This window comes from Barbus barbus, assembly GCF_936440315.1.
Source record: "Barbus barbus genome assembly, chromosome: 48".
In the NCBI taxonomy this organism is placed as follows: domain Eukaryota; kingdom Metazoa; phylum Chordata; class Actinopteri; order Cypriniformes; family Cyprinidae; genus Barbus; species Barbus barbus.
Window position 1 is genome coordinate 16,813,571 of NC_136726.1, and position 24,529 is coordinate 16,838,099.

The 24,529-nt window shown below is 36.5% G+C and overlaps 1 protein-coding gene across 6 annotated transcripts in view; it reads right to left on the reverse strand.

Annotated features, from left to right (window-relative positions):
- The window catches only part of LOC306866917 (A-kinase anchor protein 13-like), a 99,564-nt gene extending 84,045 nt beyond the window's left edge, over window positions 1-15,519 (reverse strand). For 4 of the 6 annotated variants that reach the window (XM_079412359.1, XM_079412360.1, XM_079412358.1 and 1 more), the window contains exon 1: window positions 15,163-15,519. The gene's annotated coding sequence lies outside the window, so the exon portion shown is untranslated. The remainder of the gene's footprint in view (window positions 1-15,162) is intronic. The other 2 variants (XM_079412362.1, XM_079412361.1) reach the window with 1 other exon arrangement.
- Window positions 15,520-24,529: the final 9,010 nt, after the last annotated feature.

Sequence of the window (24,529 nt, forward strand, 5' to 3'; positions counted from 1 at the left end):
CCCAGTCTTTGGTAATGGCAGGAAGAAATTGCGATGATAGAGTGCAAATCCTTTTGTGCTGCGCCATGACTGCGTTTGTTATGCTTCCGTCTTCTGTCAGCTCGCTTTCTGATTGGATATGGTTTCGTTTCACATGATAATCTCAACATCATATGCACGTTTGTCCTCGGGGTTCCCCCCACACATCAGGATTTCTGATCGTGAATATTCAACACGGGGCGCCTCCGACGTTCTTCCGAGCAGATTCAGTCACTCTTAACACACCTCACACCACAGGAAAATCTGATAAGATAATCTTTAGATCCACCCAGATAATCGGGACACTACCTAGGACTGACGGAAGGGGAGAAATCGGTCCAAAATCAGCCCGATTATCTTGTGGTGTGTACCCAGAATAAGGGGCATGAGAAATTAAATTTCCTCTGTCAGGTTCCAGTAGGAGCCAAGTTGGCCTCACCCGGCAGCCAGGGCCAGACACCTGTTTGCTTAGTCTGAGTCAACACCGCCCGGCCTCTCAGAATCCTGTGTCCCCTTCACCTCATAGGCTTTCAAAAGTCCAAATAAAACACTGTATTCAGCTTCAGAATTCAATCAATATCACTGAAAATAACAGCTTTGCAAATTTGTTATGGAATGTCAAGCAAGCAGTGTTTTTTCTATCACTTCTCAATAATTCTAGAATTCTTAAATAAATATTATCCAGAGTGGCAGAGAAAATCAATACAGCTTAAACATTCACTTCCTGAATGATTCAGTCACAAAAGACAATAAGGAAGTAGCATACAGACAGCCACAACAAAAGGTTCTTCCTGGTCTATCTGTGCTATGATAAGCATAGACGTCTGGAAGCAAGTGAGAGGTTTCAATAGAATTACAGGATAAGGCGATTTAGCCGGCGTCTCATTCATCATGTCTAGTTAACGTCAACGCATAAAGTGTGAAACATAGGGCAAATATTGTGCTATTTTAATTTCTGTCAATTTTTCCCCCACAGAAACTGCAGGAGCCACTCAACTCTGTTCAGAATAGCACACTACCATACCATTCCTACAGGACTTTATGGCAGGGGTGTCTGATCCTGCTCCTGAAGGGCAACCTTCCTGCAGTGTTTAGCACAAACACACCTGCCTGGAAGTTTCTAGTAATCCTGAACACCTTGATTAGCTGGTTCAGGTGTGTTTTAATTATGGCTGGAGCTAAACTTTACTGGAAGGTGGCCCTCGAGGAGTAGGGACAATGTAAGTACAGCAAGTACAGTATGCTGCATGTGCACAGTACTGGTTTGGGTAGTTTTCATGCAAGAAAATACATTTGCACTTCCAGAAAAATAAATAAATAAATTTACAAAAGAAGTGTGCTATTGAATAAAATGTTAACTGCATAATGCATACAGTTTCAAATGGCATTTAAAAAAAAAGTAGTGGCCTGTATTCAATATATTATACTCGGTATGCAGTAAGCCAGCACTTCATTCCGAACATAGCCAAGAGTTTTCATTTGAATGGCTACAACAGGCACAGAGAACTAGCAGTTTAAATGTGCATGCCAGAGTCATGCTGGAGGAATGCATGCACAATCCGCACAACAGGGCCTTGCGTTAATTTGCGGGAGCTTGCCGAAATGGCAGGGGCGTCACTCTCAAGGCCTGTGGAAGATGCCAGAGTTGTACAGCATTTGTGTTAGGGGTGTGCGATATGACGATTTTTGATCGTGGACGATAAAAATGTCTCCACGATCTGCTTTTGAAGAAATATCGTAGTATCGCGCTACCGCGCACATTGTCAAATACAGTTCTGGCGCCGCCGTCTCTATGTACTGTACAACACGACATACAGCAGTAGAGTTACTCAGACAGGACACTGCACTTATTCGCGATCGCAAAAGTACATTATTTGCATACAAGCCTTGCTGGTTAAATGTTTAATTCGCGCGCTGGTCTGACGTGCGCTTGTTCTGAGCGCATACACCTGAAGCACGCGCACTAAAACGCCTGTCTAACAGCGCCTGATTACTCAACTAAGTTATATTTTGCGCTAATACTGTCAAAACACACAAGGTTTACATACAGACTGAGTTGGTTATCTCTAAAATGAAAGTAAATAGTTAAGAGAGAAACGGATGCGTGCCTGTACTGTTTATTAGATGCGTGCAGCTCTTAAAGGGACAGGACACTAAACATGCTGTCGACTGTCATTAAAGGGATAGTTCACCCTAAAATTGAATTTCTGTCATTATTTACTCAGTGGAAAACCAAACAGTTGCTGGTCTACATTGACTTTGATAGTAGGAAAGAAAAATCCTATGGAAGTCACTGAGGACCAGCAACTGATTGGTTTTCCACCTTCTTCAAAATAGCATTTATAAATGTTCAGCAGAAGAAAGAAACTCATTCCGGTTTAAAACAACTTTTGAGTAAATGATGATATAAAAATACAACATTATGACAGAATTGACAGACAGATGACAGAATATTAATTTGTGGGGGAACTATTCATTTAACGTTAACAAAACAACAAAACGCAAAAGAGAAAAATCACTCACTATTCTTGACTGAAAAACTTTAATACAGTTGCTTTAGGAATCAGTCTATCTAGTGTTTTATTTTTATATTTGTTCATTCAATTTCATTGAATGCTCTGCTAAATACACCTATTGTACCTGGAAATAAAGCACTGTTTGTTTTATTTGTATATTATGTGTATTTGTAATGTGTATCTTTGTTCTTATTTTTTAATTTTTTATCTTCACCCACTTTGGCCTAAATATCTGCCATGCATCTTTGTCTTTCTAATTTGGCTGTAATGCTCAGACAACTTGTAAAACCAAAATAGTAAAACTAACAAAGAATCGGGATAAAAATCGTGAATCGTGATATTTCTATAAAAAATCGTGATATGATATTTTTCCCATATCGCCCACCCCTAATTTGTGTTGAAGGGTTGAGAGGGCCCTCTTGCCCCTGTGACATGAACAGGATGTAGCATGTGTTGCTCTCCCGGTGGAACATCCCCTTGGGAAAATTTGGATAGGCTTTGTAGTGCAAACAAGTCAAGCTTTTCTCCATTCAGAAAGAAAGACACAACCCAGAAAATAACATGAACTAACCATCTGACTTGCGCATTAAAAGAAACATGGTTTATGTAACCTTTACCAATAAGATCTTCACTCCAGAGGCAACATGGGAAAAAAAAAAAAAAAAAAATCACCATAATGTTTTATAATAAAAAGGCTCATGACACTCATGCGTTGCCATAGTAAAGCCTTGTATCAACCATTACAAATACTTGTGGTGAAGCTAAAGTAACTCTAACCCCTATTTAAGAGGATATTTAGTCTTTGCAGAACACACAGCGCAACACAGAGCCATGAGAGCGACTACTTCAGGGTTTGATGTCGCTGTTTACCAAGCTCATGGTGGTCAGTATTATCAAACAAGCACAAAAATAAGGCTTCAAGTAGATGGATTTATGGAAATGCCTTGTTTCTATTTCAAGCAAGAAACAAGAAGAAAACTTAGCACTGCTTTTTTAGGATATTTAATAGTAACTAGTATCAACAAATGAAAGCATGTTAATGTTCCGAGCTCTGCACTTACATTTTTGAGTAAAAATGTATAGAAAGTGTGGGGCGCAAAATTACAAATTTAAACTAAAATGTGTTTAAATTAAATAGGGAGTTACTAGCTTTGATTATAAAATATATTTAAAAACATGCCACTTTATGTAATGAACCTTTAGATGAATATTACGTAATAGCTATATCATATAACAATTTTATAATTCACATTATAAAAATCGCACATCCCACAGCAGACAGTTGTCATACAGCCGAAGTCTCCATGCCAAAGAACAAACAAAACCAGCTCAGGCATATCAGTGAGAGTGAGACAGGTCACAAGCAAACACCACACTTCTGTGTATCCAGAGAGCGAGACGTTCCCAAGAATTAGCGAAACACTGGCCAGTCCGAAGGGAAAATATTATGGTTTCCAGCAAAGATTTCTAACAAACACAACTGCTGACAACGGTAGATAAGAGCAGAATGAATACAAAATAAAAGCTTTTGAAAATGACAACATATTTAATATTCTGTCAGCGGTTATGCACGGCCTCTCAGGTTTAGTTAAAACAAAAGATCATCGGCTTTGGCTTGTGTGCACGCGTGTGTGGACAGAATCGGGGGAGGAGGATTTTCATGGAGTTTGAAGTTTAACTGGTGGATTGTTTTACGGCCCCCCTCCACGGATCAGTGCAAGAGCGACTAGCCTCCCACTAAACACAAAACGCACCAAAGAGATAAGATGGAAATCAGGCAGTCAAAATGGTGACCTGACAACCGGAGGACTGTGGTTGTTTCAAGATGGCAAACCTTTTTCTGCAAAACTTGACTGCAGTACTCCAAAAAAAAATAGGTAGTTGACATCAAATATTTTGAAAAGTTTACATTCTGTGGTGCAACTTGAAATACTGCATCTAAAACTATTTTAAACATCTTGCCATTTTTTTATGTCAATTATTATGCATACCCTTATATGTGCCACATTGCAGAACTACTGAATGCAAAAAAGGGAATAAATTGGCTCTTTAATACAAAGTTAACCTATTAATGGAATTTAGATATGAACACACTTGTGACTAGAGTGCAAAACTGCTTTAAATGAATAATGGCATAAGTAATAATAAAAATATTCATAAAACATAAACATGCATCAGTTATTGGCTAGAACTTAAAAAAATAACACATTTTTTAACATTAAATATAATCTGTTTTGTATCAATTGTGAAAAGCAAGACATCTAGACACAACAATGGTCTGCCAAAGACTCCATTGCCAACTAAATATGGAAAAAATAACAAAGCTAAATTGCCAGATCTTAGTCAGATTTTTGTGGTACAAATATTAAAACTTCAAAAACCTGGCAAACACTAGTGAACAAGCAACAAGCATATCCTGTAAACTCTTGATATCCAAATAATAAAAATACAGCGCATTCAATCAGTTGCTCAAAGAAGCAGCAGCCAAACATCCTAAGAAAGCTATTAGTATAACTCAAATGATGGTCCCTCCTGCAGCTTGAAGCAAAAGTTGAACTTTTCCATTCCCTGTAGAGGTTAGACTCAGTGACTGTTTAACCATCATCCATCTTTGAGCAGTGAAACCAAAGCTCAGACTAAGGGCATGCTTCCACCTCTCCAAGGGCAGCTCTCATTAGCTTGATATATAGTGGGCCTGACAAACTCTTTCTATCTGAACACATTCAACCATCACTGCTAGCAACTGTCTTTTCACGTCCTCCATTCCAGCACGGGATTTCACTTAGCAGCCGCCGACTCTGTGACAAATAGGAAAACATTTACCATGGATTCACGTCACTTTTGAGACAGAAAATGTCAGTGTCATCCGTATCTCTTTAACTTTTGTGAACTTCAATGATTGTGAGGAAGTAAACAACCGAGAAAATTCAGTTGTATCACAGCGAGTAGAAACCGAAAGGTGGGGCCCTTGTATGATGGAGAAAGGGCTTTTGTGTAGCAACTATCGGCCAATTAAATGCCAACAATGCTTTTTACCAAGTCCACGAGGTGAGCGTTTAGAGATGGGGCTTAGTACGCCATTGTTAGTAAACAGGCCCAGTCTGAACGTACAATAACGCTGCACTAGCACCACCCAAAACTCACAGGGTCAATGAACTTCACCAATATGCAGGCCTCGACATGCAAAAACAGAACTGACACTGAACTTACAGTTAATTGTATTATGACTATTAAAGAACTTCAGATTGTACCATAATTTAATTGACTTAATAGTAGACTGACAAAAACACTGAGTTGCGTGCATTTAAAAATTTCTGCAACTCTTCATGGCACATGCCCAGTGAAGGTCCATGCTGCATGTTTGTATGCAATCTGGCAACTTTTAAGGACAGAGCTGCAAACAATTATATTGAACTACCGCAGCATTCTTGTCTGGTGTTTGTGGCTTTTAAACAGAGCATACCACAGCTTCCTGCTAGTTTCTCACTGGTGTCTACATTAAGACGAGAACGTTCCCTAGATAGAAGGGTACACTGTCAAAATCCTGAGGGAAGGCAAATGTGACATCATCTGAAATAGCATGAAGAGATCTTAAAAGGTACAGACTTTTTTTATTATTAAGAAAAATGAATGTGGACTAAAGCTTTCAAGCTTCAAAAAAGATGCAAAAGCACAATAAGAGAATCCTAACAGGGGACCATATGTCATACATTATATTTCTTCATTAAGTCATACAGATATTCCGATGTGAAACAGACTGAAATTTAAGCTATTATTCTGTGATAATCTTCCCCTCCACTGAGAAGTTAAATACCGCAATTGGACTGAGCTGGAGAATCGATGCGATTCATTGAACAGATCAGAGTCAAACAAATCATATAATGCTCTAATAATCTTTTGAAAAACTGCTAGGGCAGATGTCAAGATTTTCAGCCAAAACGGATGTGAAGTCTGCACACTAATCATCTGGATCACTTTCATGATTCATTTAATGGTGCTTTTGGATACTTTTTAAAGCTTAAAAGCTTCAGTTCACATCTACTGTATTTGCATGGAAAGCAAAGTCTTTGAAAACTCTTCTTTTGTTTTCTATTAAATAATAAATGAAAATCATAGAGATTTATAATGACATGAGTAAAACTTTCATTTTTGGAGAACCATACCTTCAATGTTATAAGAAAAAGTCACACATTGAGAATTTAAGAGAATTTTAAAAATGTGGAAAACTATCCTTACCACTGGTGGGAATTTCAAACTTGATGGTATAGGTTGAAAAATTCCTTATTTATTAGCAGCAGACATTGATTTGTCATCTTCCTTTATCTTTAGAGCTCAACCAGAGAGATTCGGTTCAAGGCTGCAGAGAGCTTCATTTGACAAACCTCTGACAGAAAGATTCCACAAGGGGGATGTGACCCACAGAAGATCCCGGACAGGCTGTTAAAATGCAAAACTAAGCCGTGCCTTTACGCTTCCTTGCCGTACCCAGAGGAAGACAAAGTGAAGAGATCTGCTTTATCAATCTAACCTGACTGAAGCATTAATTGAATGATTTAATCATTGGTTTCCCATACTGCTTAAAGGGTTGCTCCACCCCAAAATGAAAATTTTGTCATTAATCACTTACCCCATGTCGTTCCAAATCCGTAAAAGCTTCGTTCGTCTTCGAAACACAATTTAAGATATTTTAGATGAAAACCGGGAGGCTTGTGACTGTCCCATTGACTGCCAAGTAATTAACACTGTTGCGGTCCAGAAAAGTATGAAAAGCATCGTCAGGGTAGTCCATCTGCCATCAGTGGTTCAATATGAATTTTATGAAGCGACGAGAATACCTTTTGTACACAAAGAAAATAAAAATAATGACTTTTTATCAACAAAGCGTACGCATTTTGCGTTCAGTGGATAATTTCTAAAATGACGCTAAGGTGACACGGAGAGACAGAGGAGACGAATTGTTGAAAAAAGTCATTATTTTTATTTTCTTTGGCTAGAACTTAAAAGTTGGTCCTCGTCTCCTTTTTTTTGGCCGATTCGACATGTTGAATCGGCGTCGGAGCTCGTCGGTCAGTCGGGCCATCTGATCATTTTGATTGGCTGTTCAGCTGGCGAACCAGTGCGTGAGAAAGGCGCAGAACGGACGTGCTACTTGACCGTCGGGTGTCGAGCATCGGCTTGGTGTGTCAGGGAAACTTTGGACCCAGACGCTTCCGACCTGAGCCGACCCCGCAGTCTGCTTTCGTCGACACTAGTTCGTTGGCGTCGGCTTGGTGTGTACCGAGCTTAAAACCCAGCATTCGAGGTGATGTCAAAACCAAAAAGTGACATTTGCACAATTTTGGATTGTAGACTTCATGGAAGTGCAATTCCCTCCCCCCGAATTGTTGCAAAACAGAAAAAGAATTTCATGAAAGTTTAATTGTTTTCACAATAGAGCAGAACCCCTTTTATAGAGCGAATACAGCCCAGAATCCTAAATTCTAATATGTGAACATCTAGAGATGAAAAAACAAAATTTCATACATTTACAGCATGGCAGACTGATCAAAGGACATTTGAATAAATATATCTTCCCAGGCATCCCAGGAGGAAGTGGCCTGCTGCATTGTAAGTCAAGAGGACCATAAAACAAGCCTTATTAAAGGCAATTTTCAACACATATTCGGCAAGATAAAGATGATAAAATCTTCCCAGATCCAAACCCACACCCAAAGACTAAATATAGTCATATTACTGTAAGAATTCTCTGCTGAGCACATTCCAGTCAGCTGAGGACAATGTTGAAAATCTTGGGGAGATTAAGCCAGTGGATGAAAAAATTATAAAAATGTTCAATCTTTTCTTCATTAAAATACTTCAGACTCAAACATGGACATTTTGACTGATGACAATGAACAAAGAAAACCAGCAACAAATGGCCACTCCCTCAACGCTTGTTTCAAAGACAAAAAAGGCAATAAAAAAACCTGTAAAGACTGACATTATTGTCAGTTTTTACAGACTGACAAAAATGAAAAATAACAAAAATTACTGACATTTTCTCATTCCTTATCCAGAATCTGAACCTTGATGTCGGATGCTATAAGAATAACCATCTAAAAAGGCCTTCTGTTCTATTTAAAGGGGACCTATTATGCAAAAATCACTTTTATAAGGTGATTGAACACAGTTGTGTGGCCACAGTGTGTGAAAACAACCAGCCAATAATGTTAAAAATCCACCAACTAATTTTTTTATAAAACGAATAAATCATAAACGGTCTCTCTGAAACGGTCCAAACGAGCCGTTTCAGATTCTCCCTCTGTGCCCGTCACCGAGGGGAAAAAGTCCTGCCCATTTGTGACGCACTCTGCCCTATTAGCATAAACACAGCCTGGAGATATATACAATGTGAGCGCCAAAGAGGCTTTACAAGTGTTGTGTTTTGGGATGCACTAATGAACAGAGTCGGCGCCATAATCTCCCCTCATCTGAGCCGTGCATTGTGCATATCATCATTTTGCATATGAAAGCAATGCGAGTCGATCGCTTGAAGTTGTCGAGCTCACAATCAGAAGTGGGACTTAAAGTTTGTGATCGCATGAGATCAGCTATGTTGTTATTTTTATCCCGCCGTGCTTCCTGTGTAATTCATAAATGCAAATTTATTATGCACAGTACAATCAGATGACTGACTTTGAGTAGTTTTCTGTAAAGATAACAGGCTTGTATTAATAGTGAAATGTTTATTTGCAAAGGCTAGCACTGCTAATGCGGAGCTGGAGCTCTTGAAGCTCCGCCCTCTTCTCCGGGAGCAATAGCTCACTCGCATTTAAAGCAACACACTCAAAACAGTGCGTTTTGGCTCACACCCTAAAAGTGGCAATTTTAACAAGCTATAAAAATTTATCTGTGGTGAATATTGAGCTAAAACTTCACGCTCTGGGGACATCAGAGACTTATTTTACATCTTGTAAAAAGGGGCATAATAGGTCCCCTTTAACAAGTTCATAATCTACAATGAACATTGTTACTTGATAATGAAAAAAGAAAAAGGCGTGGATTTCTGTATCACCATCGCGATAACCATAACATTCCCAGTAGGCACTGCCTTTCAAATGCGCAATAATCTCTCCAGTCACCATAACTGACTGTATAAATGAGCCAGACAGTAGTGGGAACGGCAGCAACAGCCTGCAAAGTTCTCGAGTCCTCACAGGAAACCAGCCAGACGCACATCACAATTAAAACTGCAGATGTGTGCTCTTACAAATAGGTGTATGTTTGCATGAAGAACACTAGGCCCTGCCTGCACAAGAGGTTACCGACGGTCATATCCAGCCGCACAGCTGATGCCCCAGTTTCAATGTAGACACCTAAGGCCTATTGTTCCAATGCATATAGCTGGCTGTCAACAACTAACAGAGGGAATGAAGCACAGCTGAGATAATTCTACGGCACAGGAATGGTCAATGGGAAACCCTACACCGTGCACCATTTCAAAGGGATTTGATAGAAATTACTCTTCAGAACTTTATACACCATTCCATATTGTGATACATTTCTGGGATGCTTTTGAAGAGACTTTGACCGTGACTCAGTTCAAGTTTCCACTAAAGAGCATCTTAATTTTTTTTTTTTTTTTATCGTTTACTTGCATTTAAGTTAAATGTTGGTAAGGTTTTTGAAGGACTGCATTACCTATTACAGTAGCCCATAATGTCGATTCTCAACTGCTAGATTGTCAGTATAGCATTTGTAACTACATTATCACCCAGCTCTTTAAATAAAGTCGGCAGTACAGCAATTCTCAACTGCTTGATTGCTTAATGTAAAATATATTATTGACCCACTCTAATCTGCCAAATATCACTATAAATCATGAAGATATTAAGATATTATATTTTCTGTAAAGTTGGTTTGGAACAATGCATATTGTGAAAAGTGCATTACAAATAAATTAACTTTTTACATTGCCTCTAGCCTATTGTTATTTTAATATTAGTTAACATCCAACACTAGAGAAAAAAGTTTCAAAGTCAGAACAAGTTAGTAGATTTAAGTTATTAGACAAAGATTTTTTATTTGTAATAATGTGCACTGAAGAATCATGCAAAGTAAGGCAAGGAACACATGTTACGAAAGCAAATAAGCTAAATTGAGTTTAAGTTGACTAGCAATGTGTGTCTTGTGCTAGCAAGTAACCCAATTCCGCAAAACTGAACGTGCATTGACGACCTCCGGGTATATAAAAGATAAAAGATATGATGTCACACAGAAAGGGGAGAGTCAGGTCACTTGGCAGGTGCACAACAACAAAGAAAAGAGCCTCGCTAATAGACTTGAAAGCACTTACACACATGCCGTCTAAGAGGAAACACTGTGCATCCTGCACATGTCAGGCATCCTCAGATTTAAACTAATGAGGCACTCTCAATCTTTGGTTACAGCTGACAGACCAACTAGTTTTTCTTTGCTGAGAAATTACATAATGCCTTTACTGTAGCACAACAACAAGTCTCTTGTTTAGATTCTTTCAGGCACGGTGAACTGTGGCAAGAACTTTCCTGGAAACGTAACGTCACAAGTGTCTTTCTAAAGCTAAATTTTAATCGTTTTACATTTGTGGAGTCAAAATCCAAATCTTAATATTTTTTTAATACACGTAAAAAGCGTTGCACAGCACAATTTGGGGACCAAAAGGAGGCAAAACTCTCTGTGTGGTTTTCCACAGCACTGCAAGAGAATCTGGACAAAACACTTAAAATGTCAGTGTTTCTTTCCATAAACAAACTACTAGAACATACTTCTGCTGACTGCTAAAACCAATCAATCAAACTGACTACGTTCCTCATTGTTCAAAACTGAAACAGCATGCTGTACATGCGATTCAGCAATAACAAGCAGCTCTTCCTCTAGCAAACTAAATACCTGGCATTTCTGGGCAATCGACGGATGTTCATGAGAACAGTCTTGTTTCTTGAAAGCTACTTCTAACCAGTTGAGTCTAAAAGGTTGGACTTTCCTCAAGTATGTGCTGAATCAGAGAACATGGCCGCAGTTTCTGTCTGCCTGGCTGCATTTATTAAAAAGCAGGAGGCCCGGGAGACTCATGTGACATCCGTCGCTGACGGAGACACTCAATAGAACTGGGAAAAGTACTTCTAGGGTCTGCAAGTGCTCAAAAACCGAGAATTAACTGAGAGATTTGCAAGCCGACTATACTGGAAAAGACTGGGTTTATATTCGATTTCTATTAATTCCACATCAGCACAATCCTTCGCATGTCTGGAACACATTGAATCCTACAGCCTCCATTGGGAGAATTGGACTTCCTGGGATCTGTGTAACCATGGAGCTCTTTGATTACTAAAAGGTGGTGAATGGGACTCTCTTGACCTTTTTCTCCAAATACAACTCGGAGAAACAGTACTGTGTCTTAGAGTACAGATTATTCCTTTTATTTGCCTAGATGCAGACTTTTGCTCTGGTCTTAAGGAGTGTTCTAGGTTCAATACAAATTAAAGTATCACTCTGAAAGATTGGCTATACATTCAAATACTTTAGTGTAATTCTTTTATACTAGTTTTAAAATGTATTATGTCTAAGTTTTGTGGCTATACTGTTAAAAAATAGTGTGTTTTAATGTTTTACTGCCTGACCCTATTGTACCTGCTATTGTACGTGAACTTTAAAAATATATAGTATGTAAATAAACTTGCCTTGCCTTGAAAATGCTATAGCTAGATGCTGTAGATAGAGCTTAACTTATATTGAACATGTATTATTCCTTCACAAGACCGTTCAAAAGTTTGGGCTCAATAAGATTTTAAGTAATTAATACTTTTATTCAGCAAGGATGCATAAAATTGATCCAAAGTGAATAAACCGTGCTCTTTTACACTTTCTATTCATCAAAGAATCCTAAAAAACAGCACAACCATTTTCACCATAAATAATAAGAAGTGGTTCTTGCGCAACAAATCTGAATATTATATTGATTTCTGAAAGATCATGTGACACTGGAGTAATGACGCTGAAAATTCAGCTTTGCCATAACAGGAATAACTTACATTTGAAAAATATTCAAATAGAAAACAGTTATTTTAAATTGTAATAAATTTCACAATGTACAGTTTTTACTGTTTATTCAAATCAACAGCATAAGAGACTTCAAACACACACACACACACACACACAATTACAATAAACTTTTAAACGTAAAGTACATAGCATAAGCAGCTGCAACAACATACAAGTACGGCTATCGTATGTCATTCCATAGGCCACTGCTGACTGGAGGGCAAAGTACAGTAAGAGCACCTAGAGGCTCCTAAAAATATTCAGTTCTTATATGCAGAATCTGAAAGGGAGTAAAATTTAACTTCAAAACAAAGCTTATATCCTGACATGCACATCGCAGACTTAAACAAATGAGCCAAGTTGGAACCATGCCGCAAAACTAAGCTAATCATGCCTTTTTTTGGTCAATGATGACCACCAACATAGATTAGATAATGAGTGATGCTGCGGTGCAATCTTTCCTAAATGATCAATCCCCCAAGAATTCTAATCAGTCAACTCAGTACTGATCTCGACAGAAAACATCTACCAGAAAGAAGCTAAAACTGCATTCTCCGTAATGAGATACAGATGAACCCTCTTGGATTTCTTCTGGCAGTGGTTTCGTCTCCATAATCGCCAGCGGACACTTTCACTGTTTGACAACTGCATTTCGAGAAAGGCACAGGCCCGGAATTTGGATCAGCAATAAAAACTTGAACTTCCATCATTATTTCTGTATTCCAGTTTTCATGTGTGGCTCATTAAGGTGGCAAATACCATGAGAGTATTGAGGAAATTAAAAAATCTGCAAGGTTATTAGATTTTAGATCTGGCCAGCAAAAGCAAGTTTTTTTGGGTTAACTTTTGTGCAATAATCTTATGTTAGTACTTGATGTCCAATACAAGTCCTGAAGTAAAACCAGTTGAGAACCACCGCTTAAATAAATAATAGATGCCAGGAACGACAGACAACCAAATACAAAACACACCCTGGGAATTCCAAAGCTTCTAGACACAAGAACAACAATCTAGGACTGTGGAGTCTGGGGAACACACAATAAAAGCATATTTCTAATAACAAAATCCAAGGGACAACCTTGTGTTTACTAAGCCAACTCTGTCTTTGATTCTGTCATTTTCACAGGCTATGGTTTCCTTCAACTCAGATACAACTAATGACATAGATAGATAGACAAGTCACGTAATCTGACGAGATACATTCTTTCAATTTTGCAGCTTTGAAAAGGAAAGGCTCAGGTTAAATGTGAACACCTTCTATATCAGGCCACAGAATGATTAGAATAATGGCAGGGGTTCAAACTGGGCTATAGATATAAACATCCTGCTGAGGTGAAATCAGATCAACATCAAAAAACAGACACCTGTCACCCAATAGTGTATAATCCAAACGGTTTTGTTTTTCTAATTTTTTAGTCTAATTATAAACCAGCTTTCTTTCAGGATCAGAAATGAGACAAAATAAGATAACCGATTAAAGGAAAAAGTAAACAAAACAAAAATACATAAAAGTTCACATAAATAATTGAACAATTAAACATGAAATAAAATAATTGTAATAAAAATATAAATATAAAAACAAATTAAACTAAGTGTTGCAATTCAATTATAAAGGTCCCTGTTTGAAAGTTGATCGATGTGTTTTGGAACATGATATTTTTCTAGTTGTTCTGAAACCACCAGCTGGTCATACCATCTTAAGGTGGTCAAGCTAGTTTTTTGGGACATGGTAGTTGGTAGACTTGACAATAACTGAATTTGCATGCTGTACAATGATTTTAATAATAAAAAAAAATATTGTATAGTGTGCCTATTGTGACGAAATGTAATATTTTTACCATTTACTGCCATGACTTCTAGAAATATAAAACACTGCATTATTTATAATTTGATATACAACAACGATTATTACATTATATATTATTTAGTGCTGTCAAACAATTAATAACAATTAATCCAAAAAGTTTTAGTTTACATAATATATGTGTACACTGTGAATATTTATGTATATATAAATACACACACACAGTATATATTTTGAAAATATTTACATGTATATGCACTTATATAATTATAGTCTAATATTTTATTATATATAAATATATTTAATATGTAAACTATTTTCTTCTTAAATATATATATTGTGCATGTGTTTGCATTTATATATACATAAGAAAAATACACCGTATACACACATGTAAACAAAAACTTTTATTTTGGATGCGATTAATCGTTTGACAGCACTATATTATATACAATGCGACTTGTTAAGCATCTACACCTTTTTCCCCTTAGTTATAAATAAAAGTGTTGTAGATATGACACGCGGGATCTAGTAAAAGACCAGATAGGATCCACTAGAAACCATCTCCCATGTTCCACACAGTTATGTGTGGATCTACCAGCATAGGTTATTATCTAGTTGCAGTTAAGTTATTATGACTCAAATAAAACATCTAAAATATAATCTGTACCCAAAGCAGAAATCCTCACTCCAGGTGAGCCGGTAACTTCACATCACAATGACTTCACAGCAATTCTTGTAGGAAATCCAAGGCTCTCTTACCTCGAACGCTGCAATGCTCAAAGCGTGCTTCCCTCGTTCACTCTCATTCCCTTTAAACGCTCACAAAACACCATCCAACATTGTCTCCTTGGGACTGTTTGGCTGGTTACCGCAAACACGCCGAGCTGTCCTTCTCGTCGCGAGACAAACTACTTTGTTACAATGTTGCGCTATGGCGTTTAACTGGAGTAAAAGCGTTCTAAAATATATCTAAACACACCGCTTGTTACAATGTTGGAACTTTTATTCTGCGCTGCGGGTTTTGACGAATGTAAAACGGTCTCAGAATGGAGAGACACAACTCACTTGTTACACCGTAGCAACTTCTATTCTTCTAGTCCGCATGTCTCATAGGGCGGGACCAGCAGTGAGGTGTCTCTCTTACAAGCCCTGGCCCTGTCTGTCGCATGTTTGACGGTTTATTCATTCAACGAGCTTGAATAGACATTTGTTCAAACTCATTTCTCGCTCTTGAACGAGGTGTTAACGTGCATGAATACTGATATTAGTGTGTTATTGAAATTATATTACTATAGTTATGGTTTAGGTTGTAGTATAGGTCTATGTCACTTAAATGCTATTATTTGTTTGATTAATGGATATTTTTGAGCGATGACTGTCTAAGAAGCCACGCTGCCAATAAGATTTTTGTCTTAGGTTTCATATTGAAGCTTATTCAATGCCCAATGAAAAATTATAAAAGGAATATGACTGACCTCGTGTGGACAGTCTAAATATTACAACGGATCTTTTCTAAATCTATACTGAAAATCATCTATCTATCATCTATCTATCTATCTATCTATCTATCTATCTATCTATCTATCTATCTATCTATCTATCTATCTATCTATCTATCTATCTATCTATCTATCTATCTATCTATCTATCTATCTATCTGTCTGTCTGTCTGTCTGTCTGTCTGTCTGTCTGTCTGTCTGTCCTTGTTAATATCTATCTATCTATCTATCTATCTATCTATCTATCTATCTATCTATCTATCTATCTATCTATCTATCTATCTATCTATCTGTCTGTCTGTCTGTCTGTCTGTCTGTCTGTCTGTCTGTCTGTCTGTCTGTCCTTGTTAATATCTATCTATCTATCTATCTATCTATCTATCTATCTATCTATCTATCTATCTATCTGTCTGTCTGTCTGTCTGTCTGTCTGTCTGTCTGTCTGTCTGTCTGTCTGTCTGTCTGTCTGTCTGTCTGTCTGGCTGTCTGGCTGTCTGTCTGTCTAAATCTAAATTATGTGTCTATGCATCTGAAATTAAGGTAAGATGAAATTTGGTAACATTCTGTATACCAAAACCATCTACTGCAATTCCAGTGTATATCCATTCATTCTATTTATATAGATACACTAATTCCCTCTTTATCTGTGCACTTATTTTCTCTCAGTGCTGCAGCCATGAAAGATGGAGAAAAGGCCCAAGAGTCTCCTCTGGTTTCACTGCTACCACGTGTCTGTTGTCTATCAAGGGCTGTGGTGCTTTCTTTGGGTTTTGAATGAATCGAGACTCCTTCTTTTTTATTATTCTACTCTCTTTATATCTCTCTCTCTCTCTCTAGGGTTTGTCTTGAGTTAAATAAATAAGAGCACACGCGTTCCGCTGGCTCCGGTTCCTGTCATGCTGGGCTACTCCAGAACACACTGATCTCGGCAACTTGCTGCCCAGTACAGTCTCACAATATGACATGTTTCTGAACTTCTGGTGTTGCCAAGATGGTAGAAAAACAATATATTTTTTCAGAATTGATATACTTTCTTTTGATGTATAATAGCTTAAATAATCATTTAGAATAACATTATTTAAGACAAAGCCATTTTTGAGATGCTTTAATAAATGATGGTGGTTATAGCTGTTCACTAAGATGTTCATAAAGAAGGCAAATGTTCAAATGTTCATAAAGAAGGCAAATATTCATGAATTCCACATAAAATGCTAGATTCTGATCAATTATAGTGTTCAGAAGTCAGATGCTTCTTAATATTTGTCGTCCTCATGGCAATGCTTTTTTGGGTAACTGAATGCGACCCTGTAGTATTTTATCTAGCCAGTAGAGAGTAGTGTATTTACCTCAAAATATGATAGACTGTTTTAATGTATGTCTTTCCTGCCCACACATCTCCCACGAAGATCTGTTTTGTTTGTTAGAAAAATATTAGATTATTTATGTAGACTGTATTCTTAGAATAGTAGTATTCGTAGTAGTAATAGTATTATATATATATATATATATATATATATACTGTATATACTGTATATATATACTGTATATACTGTATATATATATATATATATAGTAGTGGGCCTATATATAAAAAAAAAGTAATGCTATAACACTGCCTTTCAAAACAATGTACTTTTATAGTGATCATGTCAAAGCAAAAATACAGCAATATAGTTTTTTTTTCTCTAAAGACATAAATTCACAAATATGTTTATTAATTTATTTATCTTTATTATTTTTATTTATTTTTTTGTTACAGAAAACTGTGCAGACTGTTGCTACAAAGAGCATCATAATCTCCATCTCATTACATGCTCTCATTTTGTACGATAAAAGTCAAGCAAAGCTTGTGTACTGTCACATCAATATTGTTGAATTATTTAGCTGTTAGCAGCAGCCTACGCCTTCACCATTCAGAAAAGATTTTACTCTGGCAAGTGTGATTTATCCGTTAAATGATCATTTAAAACATCTGCTTCCAGAGCTGCTGCAGTGGTGATGACAGACGATCAATCCGGTCCCCAGGGGGAATCATTACATATGCATTTGTTTGTCTATAAAATGTTAATATGTGCATGTAGACTATTTTATTTAGTGTGTTTTCACACCATGACTGATTCTGATTCTGAATAAGGCTAAAGTAACCAGTTGAATTAGTAATGCTGTAAAGGAGGGCCCTTGGATCTGAATCTGTAATGTGTGTGTATGTTGCTGTGTGTGTGTGTGTGTGTATCATTGCAGGGGCTGACAAGACGTATGTGCACTGCTGTAAGCATGGGGAAAGGCCTCTGTCTGATTAGCATTCAGTCCTTGCACAGACTGCATCAAGGAACTCCACAGCCAGACCCCTCCTCTCTCCTTCCCTTTCTCACTCTCTCCCCCTCTTTCTGCATCATTCTGTTGGACCAGAACCCCTCAGTACAAAACAAAAGGAACACCTTGTGTGATAAAGATTTCGGCAACAGGTAATTTTTTTTTTTTAGAGTTTGCAAAGAGATTCAGACAGCGAAAGAAGATCAATTTAAAATGCATTGTTGCAAATTGTAGATGTACAGGTGTTTTGAGTTTGATTTGAAGAATATTTAAATAATATTAGTTAAACAATATGTTCTTTGGCATCCTCGTTGTACTTTTTTTCAAGAAATTAGTCTGGACACACCTGTGGCATGACTACAGGGTTAATTCTTTGAATGCATTTGATTATATGCAAGCTACATGTGCTTGTATTAAAGTTTTTTTTAATGTTATTTATTTATTTATTTTAATTCTCTTATGCTTACCAAATTTGCATTTATGTGATCAAAAATAGAGTAAAAACTGTAATATTGTGAAATATTATTATATTTTTATTTTTAAATTGTTCTTTATTTATATATTTTCAAATATAATTTATTCATGTGATGGCAAAGCTGAATTCTCAGCATCATTACACCAGGCTTCAGTGTCACATGATCCTTCAGAAATTATTCTAATATGCTGATTTGCGCCTCAAGAAACTGTATTATTATTATTAACAATAATAATGCTGTATTTTGTTTTTCAGGACTATTTGCTAAATAAAATATTCAGTAGAACAGCATTTGTTTGAAATAAAAATCTTTTGTAACTAGTGCTGTCAAACGATTAATCGCATCCAAAATTTAAGTTTTTGTTTACATAATACATGTATGTGTACAGTGTATATTTATTATGTATATATACAGTAAATACACACACATACAGTAAATATATTTTTAAAATATTTACATGTATTTACATTTATATATTTATATTCTTATATTTTATATTATATCTAAATATATTTAACATATAACATATTTGTCATAAATATATATACATGCATGTGTTTGTATTTATATATACATAGTAAATAAACAGTACACACATATTACGTAAACAAACAAAAAATATTTTGGATGCGATTAATCGTTTGACAGCACTATTTGTATCATTATAAATGTATTCACAGTTACTTTTGCAATTGAATGCATCCTTTCTCAAAAAAGTATTATTTGTTTCCCAAAACCTTTGAATGATAGTGTGTATATATAGTGCAATGTGCGCATGAGAAAAACAAAACAAAACACAATAAGCAGAAATATTTTTTTATTGTTACGAATCCTGGCCATGCACTTCAGTTTACTCACCACCAGAGGTCACCCGCTCACCACATGGACTTTTACACTACACAGCACACTGGACTCAATTTCCCACAATCCATTGCACTGACGACTTGCACAGCTGTTCACTATTTCGCCCACACCTGATCACCATTTCACAATCACCATCACTCTATTTAAGTCTGGGACTTGCTATTGCTCACTGCCGAGTATTGTTAGCCTGTCTGCACTACAAAGCGTTCTCTGTTCCTAGTTTTCCTCGTGGTTTTGCTGTGTTCTGATTCTTGCCTGTGTTCCTGGATTATTCTTTCTGCCTTGCCCTGTTTGGATATTGTACGCCGATCGTTGACTACGCCTGTTTCCTTGACCACGCTTCTGTCTTGCCCTCTACATACCTGTCTGCTGTTGTTTGACCCTGCCTGTCTTGACCATGTCCTATAATAAAGCTTTGCAAATGGATCCGTACATCTCACGTCTCGTCAGCCCCGTAACATTTATACTGAAAATCTTTTATACTAAAATCTTATCTATTTAAAAATCTGTTTAATTTTCTTCAGGCTAAAATTTTGAAGAAATATATGGGCTTCACAGAAAAAAACAATAAAGAGCATAATATTACTTTTTCTGACTATTAATCTCTCTTTGGTTTAAAATGTCTATATGATTATCTAAATTACTTTTAGAATTTTTTTAATTTTTTAATAATTTCTTTTTTTTTTCACAATGTATTGCATAATTTTTTGCCATTGTGTCAGATGTATAATTGTAGAAAGCCATTGGAAGGAAGTGAAATAAAGACTGTTCAAGTCTGAACCCCCCCAAGTCAGTCCAGACGTGAACTAGGTAAGCCCGGATCTGTTTCATACATCATCAACACCTTTCCAATCTGAGTCACAGTCACTAAAATAGACATGAGCTTGACCTTTCTGCAAAGGGCTCCAACTGAGACACCAAAGGCAGAAGTGATACAAGTCTTGAGAGTTTGCTAAATGTCAGATCTCTCATTAGTAGAATTTACCAGACTTGAGCAGGTTCAATCTTTCTAAGTGATGTCTACAATTACCACTAGTGAATGTGAACAAACAGCGGAAACCATTAGCTGCAACAATGCTAAAACCGGAATTTATACAAACTGTGCTGGACACATGCTCAACATAATGACTGCATTGTGAATAAAAGTCATGTATGGAGACGTCGTTTTGACTATAAGTAGCATTCGTGGAAACAGATTTTAAGCCAATTTAAATTTAATTGTACTGTATAAACAAGTTCTTAGCAAGTATTTTATCTCAGCATTCTGAATGCACACTGAAGTATATGATAATTGAACATCCAGAATGACGTGCTTATCGGCTGCTTGCTTCAAGAGAGCAAAGGCGGCCGAGACATCACCTCTTTGGTTTGTTTATTCAGCAGTCCAGTCTCTATTCAGTTGTTTGAAAATATAATCCACCCCCTCATGCAGACCGGGTGCACCTGGCCTCTCTGTGGGTTGCCGGGTACTATTTGTGTTTTCAATAAATTCTGCATTTAAAGAGTAACAGGGTTGGTGATATTGATAGTAGTAAGCATTTTTCAACAGTATGATATCATGTAAGTTTAACCTTATGAAATGGTTAGTCAAATGTCTATATTGACATATTGAAACACTGTGAACGAGATATTATTTATTTATTTTATTTTATTTGTGTGTTTGTTTATTTACTGTATTTATTTATTTTTCATGAAATTTATGAAATAAATACTTTTATTCAGAAAGGATGCATAAAATGTATCAAAAGTGACAAAAAAGATATTTAGAATGTTAGAGAAGATTTACATTTCAAATAAATGCTGTTCTTTTGAACTTTTTGTTCATCAAATAATCTGGAAAAACAAAATGTGTCAGAATCAGAATGAGCTTTATTGGCCAAGTATGTTTATACATACGAGGAATTTATTTTAGTGACAGAAGCAGTGCAACAGAGAGACAGCAACAGGACAGGACACAGATCACAGTTTGTATCACAGTTTCCTCAAAATTATTAAGCAGCACAACTGTTTTCTACATTGATAATGGTAAGAAATGTTTCTTGAGCAGCAAATCAGCATATTAGGATGATTTCTGAAGGTTCGTGTGACACTGTAGACTGGAGTAATGATGCTGGAAATTCAGCTTTGATCACAGGAATAGATTACATTTTAAAATATATTAAAATCCAAACTTCTAGTCATATTTCACAATATTACTGTTTTAATATATTTTTGATCAAATAAATGCATCTTTCAAAAACATTTAAAAAAAAAATCCTACCAACCACAATTTTTTAAACACATTTTATTTTGAGACATTACAAGTAAACACTGTAAAGTTTACATCTGCATATGCGCTTAAAGTATATTTTGCCAACTTTTAGCACATAAAAGCCACAAAAAAACAGCTCTGATTTCAATGTCGGACAGCTCTGGGAAGTAATTGTCGGCAGAAATTTGATGACAGGCTGTGAATCCGTCAATACGGAATTATGAGAGCAACATTTGATATGTTGTCTTATATTTGCGATTATATTTTCTTCCCATTATTCAGCCACATTACTCATTTTAAAGCCACATGACTTATTTAAAAAAAGAAAAAAAAAACATATAAAAATCTATGGCTGAAGACCCAATCTAATCTACATCACTTTATGTGTTTGACTTCATAATGAATTGTTCTATTAAGAAACTGTAATGACTAAATGCTCCCTCGCTGCAGTGAATCTCAGAACCATGTTCTCACTTGTGCAATATATCACCTGTTTTTGTTGGTGCATCGTCCAGAGCAGAAGAGAGTTTCGGCAAAGCGCTTACTGCTAGTCCCATTCTGATTTATATCTCATGGGGGACTGGGGGGTCTCTTCCTAGTCCTTTTTAGACTTTAATGATGATCTACTCCAGAGTTCACTGACAACTGGTCCTATCTGATTAATGTAAAGGCTTGTCTATTAATATGTTGATGAGGGTTACAAAACATCCAGCCATCAAATACCAACTACAGAAATCCCAGTTTTTACTCAAAGAGGCAGGGACTCTAATTTGAGTGATGTGGGCATCAGCCAATCACTGGCTTTCTAAGGCAGAGCTGATGGAAGTTGTGATCAGCATCTGAGGTTTCACGTTTATTGATTCACTAGGGAAGTGCCGTAGACTGATTTGCACGTCCCAAAAATCTAATTCTAGTTAAACGCAAGCCAATGCTTTTCAGAATATACTGCATTCAGTCAATCCTTGGCCCATTCTTAAGTGATGGACAAGGAATGTTGTTTCCGAGCCAGAAGAGTACTTAAGCAGCGTGGACATATAAGCACAATGATTCTGCACTATACAGAGACTGTCTGAGTGTTTCCTCTAAGTAGCTGTCTCAAAAATTAAACGTTTGCACCAAGTAATAATTCTGTGGTGCTGCGAGGAAAATTAGCTTTGCTTTGGATCTTAGAATGGATATTAAGTGTTTATTGATTCATTATGGCATTTTGCTTGTATATTACTCAGTTAGTATAGGGATGCACAATGTATTGCTATCATACAAGTTATTTGGCAATATTATTGTATCAGTCCAAATCAGTCCAGTTTCAAAAACTGTAATCTTTATCAAATCTCAAAATGAATATAGTTTTTTTTTTTTTATTCTACATTGTAAATTCCATAGTTCTGAAAATACTTTTATATTTAAATATTTAATTCAATAAAAAATATAATTTATTTGATTGATTGATTCTTTTATTTATCTTTGGAATAGAAACTAACGTTAATGGAACCTTATAAAGTGTCACCTTTTCTTTTCTTCATCCTTTATTTGACGTGAAGACTATTTAAAACTCTCACTTTGTCTCAAGAGGCATCTCAACCTGCGATGTTCCTGTCTTCCACACATGGATGGAGAAACCATTCAATTCCACCCAAGCAGAAATACACAAGGCTTATAGTGTGTTTTCCCAACCTCAGAAAGTCTCTTGTTTTGGTTAATTCCAGGGTACAGGTCAGTGATTATGATGATGATGAAGATGATGATGATGGCAGATGAGGGGTGGGCAAGGGTGAATGATTTAAATCTGGTCATGGGCTGTGCCCAATGTCTGACCCTAATCCTCTTGCTAGCAGAATTATGTGGTGTGGGATTAGTGAGCTTTTCCCTTTCCTGTGCGGGGCTTCTACTTTTTATAATGACGGCCAAGCAGCAGGTCAAACCAACCAGGCCTGATGACAGGGGCTGGACCAGAGGCCAGTGCAGGGGTAGGAACACATGGAAGAAGCATTCGAATCACACTGCACTTGCTGGAGCTCCATTTTGATCAGGCAGAAAGTCTGATCAATACTGCATGACTGTATTCATCATAGCAGGTTCCAAATCTATTATGCAGTAGGTTGGTGCAGAAATGCAGCAAGAACATGGTTGATTATCCATATGAGCATGATTCAGAAAGATCTGATCTATTGCTCTATCTTGTTCTCTTTTTGCTGTAATAAGCTTCTCTGATGCAAACACCAATTTTGGAGATTAACTAAAAGTGGCAACACTACTAACATTCATTGTTAACTAATTTAACTGTTTTATGTTATTTATTCCTGTGATGGCAAGCTAAATCAGCAGCTATTACTCCAGTCAGTGTCACTTGATTCTTCAGAAATCATTCTAATATGCTGATTTTAATAACAGCATTTATTTTTATTATCAGCGTTGAAAACAGTTTTTGTTGCATGATATTTTTGTGGAAGATGTTATATACTAAAATTCAGCTTCTAAAATTCCATCTCATTTTTTAAATATATTGCAATAGAAAACAGTTCTTTTAAATTGCAATATTATTTCACAATACTGTTTTTACTGTTTCACTTTTTAATTAAATGAATGCAGCCTTGGTGAGTATAAGAGACTTCCTTCAAAAACATTACTTAACTTAATGATTCAACACACCACAATACGTGGGAACACAAGAAAAGCATGACAAATCAAAATGTTGTTAAAAAGTCACATATGCCTGTCAACAC